We start from the raw sequence: 13,382 nt of genomic DNA, 5'->3' as shown, positions 1-13,382 counted from the left end.
GGTCAGCGAGGGCAGAATCACATCCACATCACACGCTTGCTGCACAAGCCACATGGTGCATTCAGGGAACTTTCACAACGTGGGTAACTTGTAAACACATTGCACCATCCGATACCTTAAATTGTTTCTTCTATTTGAATGCTTTTATAATTCTGAGCAGGCACAATCAAAAATCGCAATCTCAATGAATTACCCAGCCTTAATGTGTATAATCTTTTTTCTCACATTTATTCATACTTTTTGCACTTGTATCTTACAGCCAACCCTCGCTTAAATGTCAACCATATAGCCACCCACTGTCCACTTCGATGTTCTGATCTTAGCTCAGGTGCTGGCACAGCTCGCAGCACTCAAGGTCACCCATACTGTTCTTTAAGTCTGACAAAAGGGTCGTGAATGTACTGCATATGCATGAGTGTGAGTGGAGTAATAGTTCACCACAAATAAATACAAGATCACAGTATCGCTTTCATGCTTATTATTTTACCAACACTTAGTGTATTTCTGTTCACGGCATTGTTGAGCATATACCGTACTTGTACATGCATGTATGTAGTTCATTCTAGATCTCATTGACGATCATCATGGCATCATGATACGTTTTTTTTTGTTTTGTTTTGTTTTTTTTAAGTATCAACTGAAATATCTTGCTATAATGCCTTACAACTGCTCCTTAACATAGAAACATTTTTTTCTGATTACTCCATTATCGGGATAAGTAGGATGAATCAAATAATCAATAGCCGCAGTCCAAATTAGTGATGGTAAAAATTGTACATTCAGCAGGAAAATATTCCACATGTAAAACAACACACCAGCAAATGCTACAACATCAATGAAGCTGTGAAGGCTGAAGCAAAACCCTGGCCTCTACCCTTTGGAGAACCTCAGGCCCATCTTTAAAAGGAAAATCAATGAGGGAGGACGGACGGCCGTATGCCTCCAAACAGCAACTCTGGGAACCAATTCTTGCATCCTCAATGAGATCGAGGCCGAAAACTATCCATTGAATTACAATTTCAACGCATGAGAGAGGTGGTTTGGAGAAGAGTGGTAGGGAAGTGAGGCGACAATCGAATCTTGATGGCATTTTTAAAACTATACACTACCGCTTTGATTTTATTACACAATTCGATTCAATTCACATTCTGATGTTTTTTATTTTTTTTTTTGTAGTAGCAGCAGCCAGTAGCCAGGAATAGCATGTCTTTTATACATTTGTTCAAAGCGGGACTTGAACTATTACACTCTGGCTCCGAAGCTATTGCCACTTGAGTTAGATTGTTTTCATTTTCCAGTTGGGAGGGTTGAGTTCCCAATATCAACAGAGTAACTTCCCAACATTTGCCGCGAACAAAACCTACACTAGCTCCAGTTCGGCCATCATGCAGGCAAGGCAGAGGCATCATTGACCCCAACCCGACGATGAGTTCAGTACACGGTCACTTGTCAGCAGGAGTCTGGTGGTTCAAACTCATTCATGCAGCAAGAACCAAATAGCGAGATACAGTATATGAAAGACTTAAAACAATGAGTGTGGTGGTGCTTTTGGGATACGCTCAGATGAAAACAAAGCTTCGCTTGTCTCGCAGTATTATCAAGGCCCCATTCCAGATTAGCCAAGCCTACCCGGCGTTAATCAATGTTTTCCCTAAATGAGGCCTGAACCGCACAGCAGACTAAACAATTTGGAATGCTTTGAGCGAGTCAGCGTCACACACTTGAACAGTCGGGACAATTAAATTATTTTTTGCTATAGACTTAAAGGATACTTTAGTAATTTTGCAATTTTCAGTCGTATAAAAGTTAATTTAGTCTATAATGAATTTGATACCTTCATTATTTTTCGAGTGGTGCCGGAGCCTATGCCAGCTGTCTTTTGGGCAGTAGGCGCAGTACAACCTGAACTGGTTGCCAGCCAATCGCAGTGCACATAAAAACGAACAACCATCCGCGCTCACACTCATACCGAGGGGCACTTTAGAGTGTCCAATCAACTTGCCATGGATGTTTTTGGAATGTGGGAAGAAACCGGAGTACCCGGAGGAAACCCACGCAGGCACGGGGACAACATGACAACTCCACACAAGGAAGGCCGGAGCCGGAATCGAACCCACGACCTCTGCACTGTGAGGCCATTATGCTTATCAAATTCATTATGGACAAAATATTACAATTTTTACTGCTGACAATTGCAAAATCAATAAAAAAGAGCAATGTAATTTTCCCAGAAACGTTTATGGTAAATGTTTTTAAGCCACTGATACAGCTATATGAGAACAATATTTTTTCTTAGTAAAATAAAAAAAATAAAATAAAATAAAACAAACTGATCACTATAATTCCACTTTTTTTTTTTTTTTTTTTTTTAAATATTAACACAACCACATCCTAACATTTCTTTCTTCAAAATGTCCTCTTTCAACTGGTTGCGCAAGGTTGCAATGGCTGTTTGGGAAATCCACGTCAGCAGCATTTCTTTATATGCTGATCTCGTTCGCTCTAAAGCAAGTAACGCCATTTGTGAGCGTGCGCTGTTTTCTTCTGTCGCATTTATATTTGCATTGTTGGGCAAAGGCGCCCTTAATTACAATCTGTTCGGAAACGGAGGACCCACCACGTCCCGTCTTTTGTTTTGTTCTCAACTGAAGAAATATGGTTGTGTTTTAAATGGACTTAAATGTTTTGTTGTGTTGCGGCTTTATGCATAGAACTGCGACATATCGGCTTGTTGACGTTAGCGGCCTCTCCGCAGTCATGTGGCGTGAATCTAAAATGTACCCACTGTATGCCACTCAATTGTCTTTAATTCCTTGAATCGAAAATAGGTAATGTGACTCGACCGAGAAAACGCGGCTCTAACGCTCCTAAATTAAAGGTAAAATCCTTAACTCCGTCTCATATTATGCACATAGACTGAAGCGTTTGCTCAAACGTAGCATATTTCAGGCGAGTTGTAATCTCAGCAACGCAAGCTGTCAATCCTGGCAGTCGAAACAGGTATCTGGAGCCGCTTGCCAGTCTCTTTAATTTCTTGGCGGGCAAAGCGAAGAATCCAAAGTGCATAAACAAGCAATGAAATAATATGAAAAGAGCACCGAATAGGATAGCTGTTCGTCGGCACAACCACGTGTGCTGCCAATTTGGCTCGCTTTAGCAGAGCGGTCCGCAGCTGTGCGTCATTAGAAAACGTGAGAATAAGAGGTGCGCGTGCCTATTTGAACGACGGGTCACATGCAGACCGAACCAAAACAGTTGAACATACTGTACAAAGATCTTAGAACAGTCAAGATGTATCACTTCAGCAAAGACCTCTGGCACACATTACTACTTTCCTATTAGTCAGGACGACCGTTTATCGACAAATATCTGAGGTTTGGGTCCACACGTATAACAATCAAAATCAGCAGAGTAAAGTAGTTGTGAATTCCAAAAACTGCTGTAACGTATTTTCAAGAAAGAAACGTGACAGAAAACGTCTGTATACGTTTAATTTACTTCAACTTTATTTATCCAACTTTCCTTAAGGCGAGGAGCAAAGACATCAAATGTGTTGTGTTGTCTCTCTCTCTCTCTCTACTTAGTCCAGTGAAGTTTTGCGTTCAAGGCCAACTCCAGCTGGAAACATTCATTTAAATGCCAAGCGGACAATATGTACGGCCTTTCTGGAACAAAATGTGTTCTTTTGACAGAAACTGTGCTTCAGGATGACAGTTGCAAAGAACTATGCCCCCCACACCGCTCAGAGCCCACATGTTTTATTTATACAAAAAGTCAATATCCCACAGGGTCACTGAGTTCCTAAAGAGGTAAGTTTCTAACGCTTGTGACCTTGTATGACTTTATGGACTGCATGCTGACACAGATGTATAGGCTGGACTTTCACATGCTTCTTATCACCGTCTATCCAACGGTACATTAAGATCTGTACGGAGAGCTTTATGGCAAATCCAGTAAAGAAGCTAATAGCTACATTGTCATTTGAAGGTGTTTTTGTGTCTCTCTTTGGATACGGAGGGCTACCTCGGCAATTGTAAAGGAAATTCTTTTGGGAATGACACATATACAAAAAAAAAACTCTACACTTCAGACATCAAACCATTCCTACACATTCTTTCATTCCTAATTACATAATGTTTAGAATAAATAACACCACTATATATATATATATATATATATATATATATATATATATAAATATATATATATAAATAAATATATATATATAAATTAATATATAAATATATATATATAAATAAATATATAAATATATAGATATAAATAAATATATATATATAAATAAATATATATATAAATAAATAAATATATATAAATAAACAAATATATATAAATAAATAAATATATATAAATAAATAAATATATATATATATACATATACATATATATATATATATATATATATATATATGCTTGTCAACGGGTAACTTGTTCCGCCTCACAGTAGCTCTGGCTGTTTATTACAGAGCAGTTCATAAAGGCCGCGCTGACAGGGGAAACGGCATTGGAACGGCAGCGGCTGCATATAAAACAAGCGCACATCTTCTCTCACTTCCACTCAGAAAACACAGACAGGAAAAAAAAGAAAACGGCAAGCTAAACGCTTGGTAGGCAAATGTACAGTGGCAGACTTGAATTCGGTGTACAGTTCACAAATTCAGTGCATATGCGCACCTATGCACCACTTATGAGCATGTGTGTCGAGAGAGTCGCGGATGAGCTGGCGCTTATTCCAGCTGACTATTGGTGATTGGCGTACTTATACTTTACCAGTCACTTATCAATTGCAGGGCGCTTATCAAACAACCATTCACACTGAAACCGATACCGGTGGACAATTCAGTTGACGTAAATGCATGATTTTGCAATGTGGGAGAAAAGCCATGCAACCCCCCGTGTTTTATTCATCTTAAAAACACTTGAGAATGAGCTGTGAACTAACCTGGTCCTTTGAGAGGCAGGTTTCCTCACTGACACTCTTCATATTGCACAAACAAACAGCATATTCTGCAATGAAAAAAGAAAAAGAAGAAACAGTCTTAGAAAGGATACATTTGGTCAAAAGTGGTATAGAATAAAATACTTACACTTTTAAATCATCAAATAAGAAAATTAAACATGAACCGCGAAGCCTAGCACTCGCAAGGCACTCGCAAAGTCTTAAGTAAACTGTAAAAACAGAAAATGTGTCATTCTTTTCGTTCGAAAGTGGTGATTTTTGTTTGACTTGTTGCCAGCAACGAGTCTTCAGTGTTGCCAACTTTTTTTTCCGCCAACATTTTTGGCAGCAGTTGCCCATAAACTGAAGACAAACTGCAGGGTACACGCGAATGTGATTATTTGTCAATGTTCAAATCAAATTGGATTTGCATAGCACTTTCATGAAGTCCTCTTTTACATATTTAAACATGGATCAAATGTAAAACAATCAATAGAAATAGGACAATCGTGACAGCGACCAAGCGGAAAATGAAAATAAATAAATAAATAAATCAAGAGAAAAGACAAATAGAGGAAAATGTCAAATAAATACAGAGAAACAGTTTCTGCATCATGCTAGTTTTCTTGTTTCAATAATACTTTTAAACGAGAGGAGACTTCCACCATTTTCAAAGCCTTTTGTTCGTCAGAATACTTGATTGAAATAACATTGTCTAAATTTGCTGTGAAAAGCAGTAAAGAATGGCGTTCGGCCGAGGAATTGACAACAATGAATGTGATATTTTGACAGGCTGAGAACTGGCGGGCAACAAACAAAACTATGAAAGAAGAAAGAAGGCACAAAGAAGAAAATCTGGCATGACCAATGAATAATTAATTAAGCACTGTGTGCGAAACTGCATACAAAGAGAATTAAAAAAAAAAATTTAAAAAAAAAAGAAAACGCAAATGTCCGGTAGAGAAACAGACAGCAACCCCCCTCCCGCCCATCTTGAAACACTTTTGCGGCAGACTTTCTTTCACATCAGTGACGAGCGCATCGCATGATACAATACAATCCATTTAATTATCGGAAGTCATAAAGACGTACAGCCTTGTCATTAAACAGCATATGTGTTTGTGTTACGCGTAGTTCCTTGAATGTGTACCTTATTTAACTATCACATTTATGTTTGATTTACGTCAGTCTTTCCTAACCTTTATTGAGCCAAGGCGCATATTTCCAATCGGAAAATATCTCACGGCACACCACTTTGTAAAAACGATTTACAAAAAGTGGAAACGCAGGTTAATTATGTACCTTCTGTCGTTGAGTGGAAGAGCGTTTGATTGTTCGGCTTTGCTGCTGTTGGAGGTTGTCAGAGATCAACTAACCCCCCCCCCCCCAAAAGAAAATAATATTTTTTTTTTATTGAAAAAAATACTTTTCATCCAAATAACTGACGCTGCATAATTTCCTGCGGCATACCTGATGATCTCTCATTTATGTGGCACTCCAAATATATATACATACTTACATACGTTTTTTTTCCCCACTATGCATGAATTGCTCCAAAGCATCACTTGTTAAAATCAAGATTCATGCCTCATTGACAGGAGAGTGAAGTCAATGACTGAATTCAACGCATAAACGTATGTTACAAATAGTGAGGACTCAAAGTTCTAATCTAATTTCCAGGCTAATGATTAATGAGTTCTTTGTTATCCGTGTACAACTATGTCAATTCTCAGTGAACATACAGGGCAAAAACACTCGGCAAATATCATCTGATGAAATTAGAAGATTGGAGAAGGGCTATAATTGGCCGATTTAATTGGCAGGCCGATTAATCGGTCAGGCCATAATCAGGAATACATTTAATGAGCCCATTCACTGCCATTGACGCGTATAGAAGTCAAAAGGTACATTTCATTTTACTGGCAGTCAATGAATTAATAAGCGGAAATTTGAAGAATATTTTTACTTCGCAAGTTGATTCACAGTGTGTTGGCTGCCAGATAATCAAATATCCAATGGCAACACTGAACACAAAAATGAAGTGCTGGTAACATCATTACTGCTAGCAAGATTATTGGACACAAATCCAAATCCTCTCATTTGAGCCTCTCAAATGTAAATATTTCGTGATTTCCCGAGTCTTTCATGAAAGCAGACAAATAGCCTTCATGGATTGATAGTTTGGATTTCGGGAAATGTTTTGATTAAATATTGGCCCGTTTCCTGACATTTTTTGACTAACATTAAATCAGTCAATCCAACATTTAAAGCGTTCCATTGCTCAACCTGAAATTTAAAAATCCGCTGACGTTTCCGAAGATGTGTTGCGTGAGACGCCGCAATCGCAATGTCACCCATATAACGGTAATTCCGGGGAAACGAAAAGAACAGTGAGCGTCGTTGTTTTGCTCGATAATCTAAAATCCGATTGCATTAAAGGAGGAACTAGTGTAACAATCTGAATGCTCAGACTGCAGGTCAGGTAAAAATCACATGGCTCAGATTTCCTCAATAACTTTGACCTTGTAAGCTTAGCAAATCCTTCAGAGGAACTAAAAGAAAACTAAGAAATTACTAAACAAACATCAGGTTTACCCGCAGCTGACTTTCACTCACAGTTTTTATCGTATTGTTTCAACTCCATTCATCTAATGTAATGTAGTCTAGCCTGAAGATTTGAACTCTTATAAATAAGGGATGTTGCTTTGATTTAACTTTTCCTACACTTGCAAGTTTAAACACGGCATTCTGATCACTATTGCTTTTATAAATCAAACACCAAAATCCACCCAGCATTTTCGCCGCTAGCTGTCAGCTGAAAAATGACATCAAAGTGTCTAAGGAACAGGTGTCAAACTCAAGGCCCGGGGCCAGATCCGGCCCGCCACATCATTTTATGGGGCCCACAAAGGCAAATCATGCACAACTTTATGTTTCGTGCGAAAATACCAAAATTGCAAATTGTCTTCAATTTTAATAAAATATTACAAACAGCATTTTCTTGGATTCTGATTTTAAAAACGCGATATCCGTCATAATATGATGATTTATATGAGTTCAATGTTATAATGGCCCACCGAGGGAAACCAAAACTATGATGTGGCCGGCGCGAAAAATGTGTTTATCACCTCTGTTCTAGGGCTCAAGTAACGACCAATCACGGCTCACCTGTTATCTGGGTATGGTCATGTGACATTCGCAAGCTGAGCCCTAAGGCCACTGCAATGTCATTTTCAGTCAAGCGCAAGTAACAAAATAGCCGCCCCCTGAGGTGTATTAAAAAAATAAATAAAAAATTCCCAGTCACCTTGAACAAGACAACATCAAATTGGTGACGAATAATCTTTCACTCGAGATCGAGAACGTGTCAACGCAATGGTATTTGAAACGCAATTTTCCACTAAAATGTCTAGCCACTTTGATGACTATCAGCTTTTTTTTTTTTATGTGCTCTTCACATAAGCATAAGAATACCGTTGGTAATGGGAATTTAAATGAAACTTGTTCGGCTGTGGTTGCACGCTTTCTGTTCCACAAAGTCAATAATTAAAGCCGTTTCAAAATGTCTTCCCGAGGAACTTCATGTTTGAATTCATGGTTGCTGTGCAATGATGCCATCCCAGGTCTGAAGAAAAAAAAAAGAAAAACTCCACCAGTATGCTGTAGCCTGAGTACGATGGTAATTAAACAAGTGAAACGCATTACAACTGTCCGTAAATCACTCCAAGAGATCTCTGAAAGTCACAAGTTAAAATTCTTCCCGCAGTACTTTAATTGGTCTATAAAACATATACTGGAGTGGCGGGAATAAGTTCCGGTCTACCGAACTCCAGAAATCTTGGGTCAGCAGAAAATCATTTCCGCGTTTAATTAACACTGACAATTTGATTTTTTTTTTCTTACACCGTTATCTAATTATACAAAAATATTCAGCACTTTCTTGGTTAACGATGTTCATCAGGTCTGGGGGTACCTGAAGGAACCCCAGGGGGTACGCAGGATTTTCGATAAAACAAACAAATATGCAATTAATTAAATGTCTCAGGGAAAAAAAGGTCATAAAACGAATTTTATTTTCAGTTGCTTTTACGATTTCATTATTAAAAAAAAACAAAAAAAAAAACGATTCTCCCGCAAACGAGAACGGTTCGACCCGACTTGTCACGCGCCACCTCCCGTTACCTGTCAATCACTTGAAGACGCAAAAAATGTATTTGTGGTTGAAGAGGAAATCTTCCAAGCAAAACAGGAGAACTTACGCTATTCACAGACACGGATACCGATTAAGTTTCTCACAATGAGCGTGTCAGTGAATTGTTAGATGTGAGTAAATCATATTTTGATTTTAACCTCCATAATGTTTCTTTAGCACTCTTAAAACTGTCGAGCATTTTGAATGGATTGCGTTGGTGTTCCACCCTAAGTTCACATTTGTCGACGGGATTTTATTGGTCTATTTTCGTACCATGTGATATGAGGAATGGCATGTTCTCATTCAAACAGTTATTCTTTCTCCGTCCTTGATGTGTCCTCTCAAATACATTTCCCTTCCGATATAATTCAGTTAAACAATATCAATATTGTGCTTCTTTCTTTTATTCCATTGCACCAATTTGTGTCTCGGATGCATTTGTTCATTTGTCTAACCTAATCTCCCGCATGCTGCTGATCAAATAATAGCAGACCTCAAGGAAATGCTTCCGACCAAAGTGTTTTGATTGATGCAAATGATCGTGGCTGTGTTGTAGTGAATCAATCTTTTTTTTTTTTTTTTTGTTCCTAGACTTCTGAAGATCTTTTTAACAAAAGCTCTCATCACATTTTATTGTCACCGTTGCACAATTTGGAATTCAACCAACATTTGGGCTGAAAACAACTCTAAATGATTAATAATCTAGATTTTAAACACCTTTGTGCATGACAAAATGGGGCAATTAAAAAAATATATATTTATCGCCAGCAGTCTGTATTCATTTCCTGCACTGCTTCCTGTAAAATTCACTTGTATCCTTATTGTGTTGTCATGTTAGTCTAAATGTGGCTAAGTTAACAAGTCATGAGTGAAGTGAAGCTATGACTTGTTAAGTCTGCAGTTCAGCAGGCGTCAAAAGATCATCTGTTTTACTTTTCACTTGACATTTTGTTTTTAATTAATTAATTTGCTATGGGAACAATTTTTGAAAACCCGAACAAATCAGAGGTACAACTATGTTCTGGCGTGTTTGACACTCTCAAGTATTTACTAAAAAATGAAACTATACAGAGAACCACCGTTGTTCACGGTGAATACGTTCCAGTCTGGAAATCTGCGATAAAGAGATCATGTGACCCCACATAGTTTAAACACTTCTTGTTAAAACTATTTTAAAAAATACTGTCAACAAATTTGAAGACAGAAAAAGCAAACCACAAGCACAAAATGTATCAAAAATATTGCATGCATTGGAAAAAGTATTCGATTTCCTACAGCCCATACTTCATTTTTACGTAATTAAGTCATAGTTTGGATATTTCGCTCTTCATCTGTTTAACGTTAAATTCGACTACAAAGCCGGACTCAATGACTGTGTCTGTTTGCCATTTGCATTTGGCAGAACGAAATTTAATGTAGTTCGAAGTGAAACCGCAGTAGCCGCAGCCAGACAGGATAGCGCTGAGCTGATTATTGCCCTCACGTAAAGTACCTTTCTCGTGACTGTGAGTGTCTGCGTCGATTGTCAGTCATTCCAAGTCATGACGATCCGCAAAGGTTGAATAAAGACCCTCGGAATTTTCTTGGTTGCTGAAGACGTTTCACCTCGAAAAGGTTTCTTCTTCACTTGTCAATTTTCGGTGCGGAGTCGGCCTATTATATTTAAAGTCAAGTGGGCTCGACTAAATCCTTGGGGATTACTCATTAATGTAACGTAATGTATCATCAACACTTGGTGCATGATTTATGAAAATTGTATATAGGATTATAACGGCGGATACACATTTAAGACCACCCTCCGGTCTGCGTTTCAATTACACAACAGATTGGTAAAAAGCGTATTTTGCTAACCTGGCAAACTGGCTCCACCCCCCACCTTTGTGACGTAAGCAAGCGGTGGATCATCGCGGGACTCTTATGTAACTGATTTCTCTCAGACAGAGGCGGGCGGGGTGGAGGAGACTGGTTTTCCTTTCCTGTCTCCACCCCCTTCCCTCCACAACCCCCTTCCACAAACACGCCCTAGCGCTATACATTGAGCATTAACCTCAGAAAACCAGAACGGAGCCTTCCAGCAATTAAGCTGGATGGGAACATTGCGATAGCGGGGGCGCAAGGGGGGGGGGGGGTTGCAATGGACGTCAAAGGAGGTCATGTCTGGCTGTTGGCATGCAAAGCGGAGATTATAGCTTTAGATGTAAACATATAACTGTACTGCGGATATTTTCAAACAGCTTTGGCGTGTTATGATTAATTCAAGCGTTGTTCCGTCTTACAGTGGATTAATAATGAATAAAAGAAGAAAATTAATAATGGTGAAATCCTGTTTAATGGATATTTGCATTGTTTTTTTTTTTATTGTGTCCTTGCATGTACAGTTGCATCAATTCCGAGCAATTCCTGTTTATTCCAGCAAGTTACACGCCAGATAATTTAGAAAAAAATCCCAACCAGCTTTTAAATTACATGAATAGAAAAGTAAGCAGATGGCAAGGGCTGTTATTATTTATAGTTTACCATGCCATAAATCATGTTATATAGTAAGCTGACCTCTGTACTATGTATGGGGAGACATTTTTCTGATTCAAATGTATTCATGTGACACCCCAAAGCTGCATATATTTGAATAATTATCCACAAAGTGCAAATTATGGCCGAGATTTATCTTTGAGACAGTTCCTGTCATTGTACATCGTGGCTCAACCATGCAATTTCTTTTCAGCCTGCAGATCACGACTGCGCTGCAGTGTGGTCACCGAGAAGCATTAAACTACAGCAATGGACCTTAAACGCGTCTGCCATCAACTCACAATAATCTACGAAAAATGTGGCCAAGCTACTTCACATCACTCATGTAACTGTTGGCAATCTCCTGCCAAACTCGACCTTGTTCCCACTTTACTGGTCTCTCCCCAGTGGCTGGGTCATGTCCTGTACTTGTAAATGCTGTTGAGAAAGACACTTGCAACTCATTGTCTCAACTAATGAATTGTTTTCCCCAAAATATTAGAGGCCCAGTCCAACTGCTTCAGCATCTTGCTTCGTCTGTTTTTCAGCGAGGTCTCCGTGAAGTGAATCATGTGTCTTGACACCTTCCTTCGTGCACCGGGTGATATTAGTGAAGTGAGTGAGAGCGAGGACCCATCACTTACGGCCAGAATCACTATTTCTCATCCTTCCTCTGCTCAGTCCACCTCATGAGGTGGCTGCCTTCATTAATGCCTACTCAATATCAATGTCACACACTGTGCCAGACCAATCACGGCTCGATTCACAATGTGGTTCACAAGGGCAGTGACACCTTATAAGGGCTTCTCGTGAGACAAAATAAAAACACCTTGAAAGAAAAAAAAATCCAGAAACTGTTAACAAATTGTCCATTCAAGTAGAATTGCTGTTGCAGGATCACATGACATTGCACTAAATCAAATTTTTAATAACAGCAACATGCTCATGCATTTTTTAAAGCAAAACACAATATCAACTCTTCTTCGAAACAACACTGGGTCTTTTGTATCCATACTTGTCTCTGGTAGTTGAAAGCCTTTAAAGAGGTAAGCCCATTTTTAATAACCACTCTCAGTATTTATCAGAGTGGTGGTGCAAGAGCCAAGCAGGCATGACGTTGTCAGTTGTGTACAGTACAGTGTGTACTGTACTGTGGTTCTGCATAACGAAGTGGACAGCATTAAATTACAGTATATCAAGTGTTGTTCTCATGCAACACTTTTGGGACAGTTTTATGACCAAGCACCACATTTACACACAAATGGCAATATATATACATAATGTTGCATAACGCAAGAGCACCTTACAAACATATAGGCTGCTTTTCTGACACTGACAACAATTCATCTCCAAATAAATGTTGACTTGTTGTTGCTGTTGGACTGCATTACATTGCACCGACGTACTCGGTGGGATACACGATTGTCCCATCTTCCTTAAAGGCAACACGTTCAGCCATTTTTAAGGGCAAAACACTATTTTCACATATATTTTCCTCTATTAAGAAAAACACTGTGCTCTTTGTATGCATATACGGTCTTAGGGCGTTTCAGCAGTCGAGGAAGCGCAAAGTAGGAGACAGACTGAGCTCATGTATACATTCACGTTTAGGTCATGTTACCATACAGGGCACAGGCAGGCCGACCCGGTTGACGTGAGGACAGCGCTCACCTTGCACCGTGGCCCCATGAACACAACAGTCGTCACTGAATGTTCTCGAGAAGG

The 13,382-nt window shown here is 39.0% G+C and overlaps 1 protein-coding gene across 2 annotated transcripts in view; it reads right to left on the bottom strand.

The window, feature by feature from the left end:
• Positions 1–13,382, bottom strand: part of LOC148322701 (thyroid hormone receptor alpha) — a 50,888-nt gene that overhangs the window by 37,166 nt on the left and 340 nt on the right. For both annotated transcript variants that reach the window (XM_088316407.1, XM_088316406.1), the window contains exon 2: positions 4,961–5,025. The gene's annotated coding sequence lies outside the window, so the exon portion shown is untranslated. The remainder of the gene's footprint in view (positions 1–4,960; positions 5,026–13,382) is intronic.

This window comes from Idiotropiscis lumnitzeri, chromosome 15 (assembly GCF_059441095.1).
Source record: "Idiotropiscis lumnitzeri isolate Australia: NSW breed Sydney's pygmy pipehorse chromosome 15, RoL_Ilum_1.0, whole genome shotgun sequence".
Classification (NCBI taxonomy): domain Eukaryota; kingdom Metazoa; phylum Chordata; class Actinopteri; order Syngnathiformes; family Syngnathidae; genus Idiotropiscis; species Idiotropiscis lumnitzeri.
The sequence above is the reverse complement of the archived record's forward strand: the minus strand, read 5'-3'. Positions and strand labels throughout refer to the sequence as shown.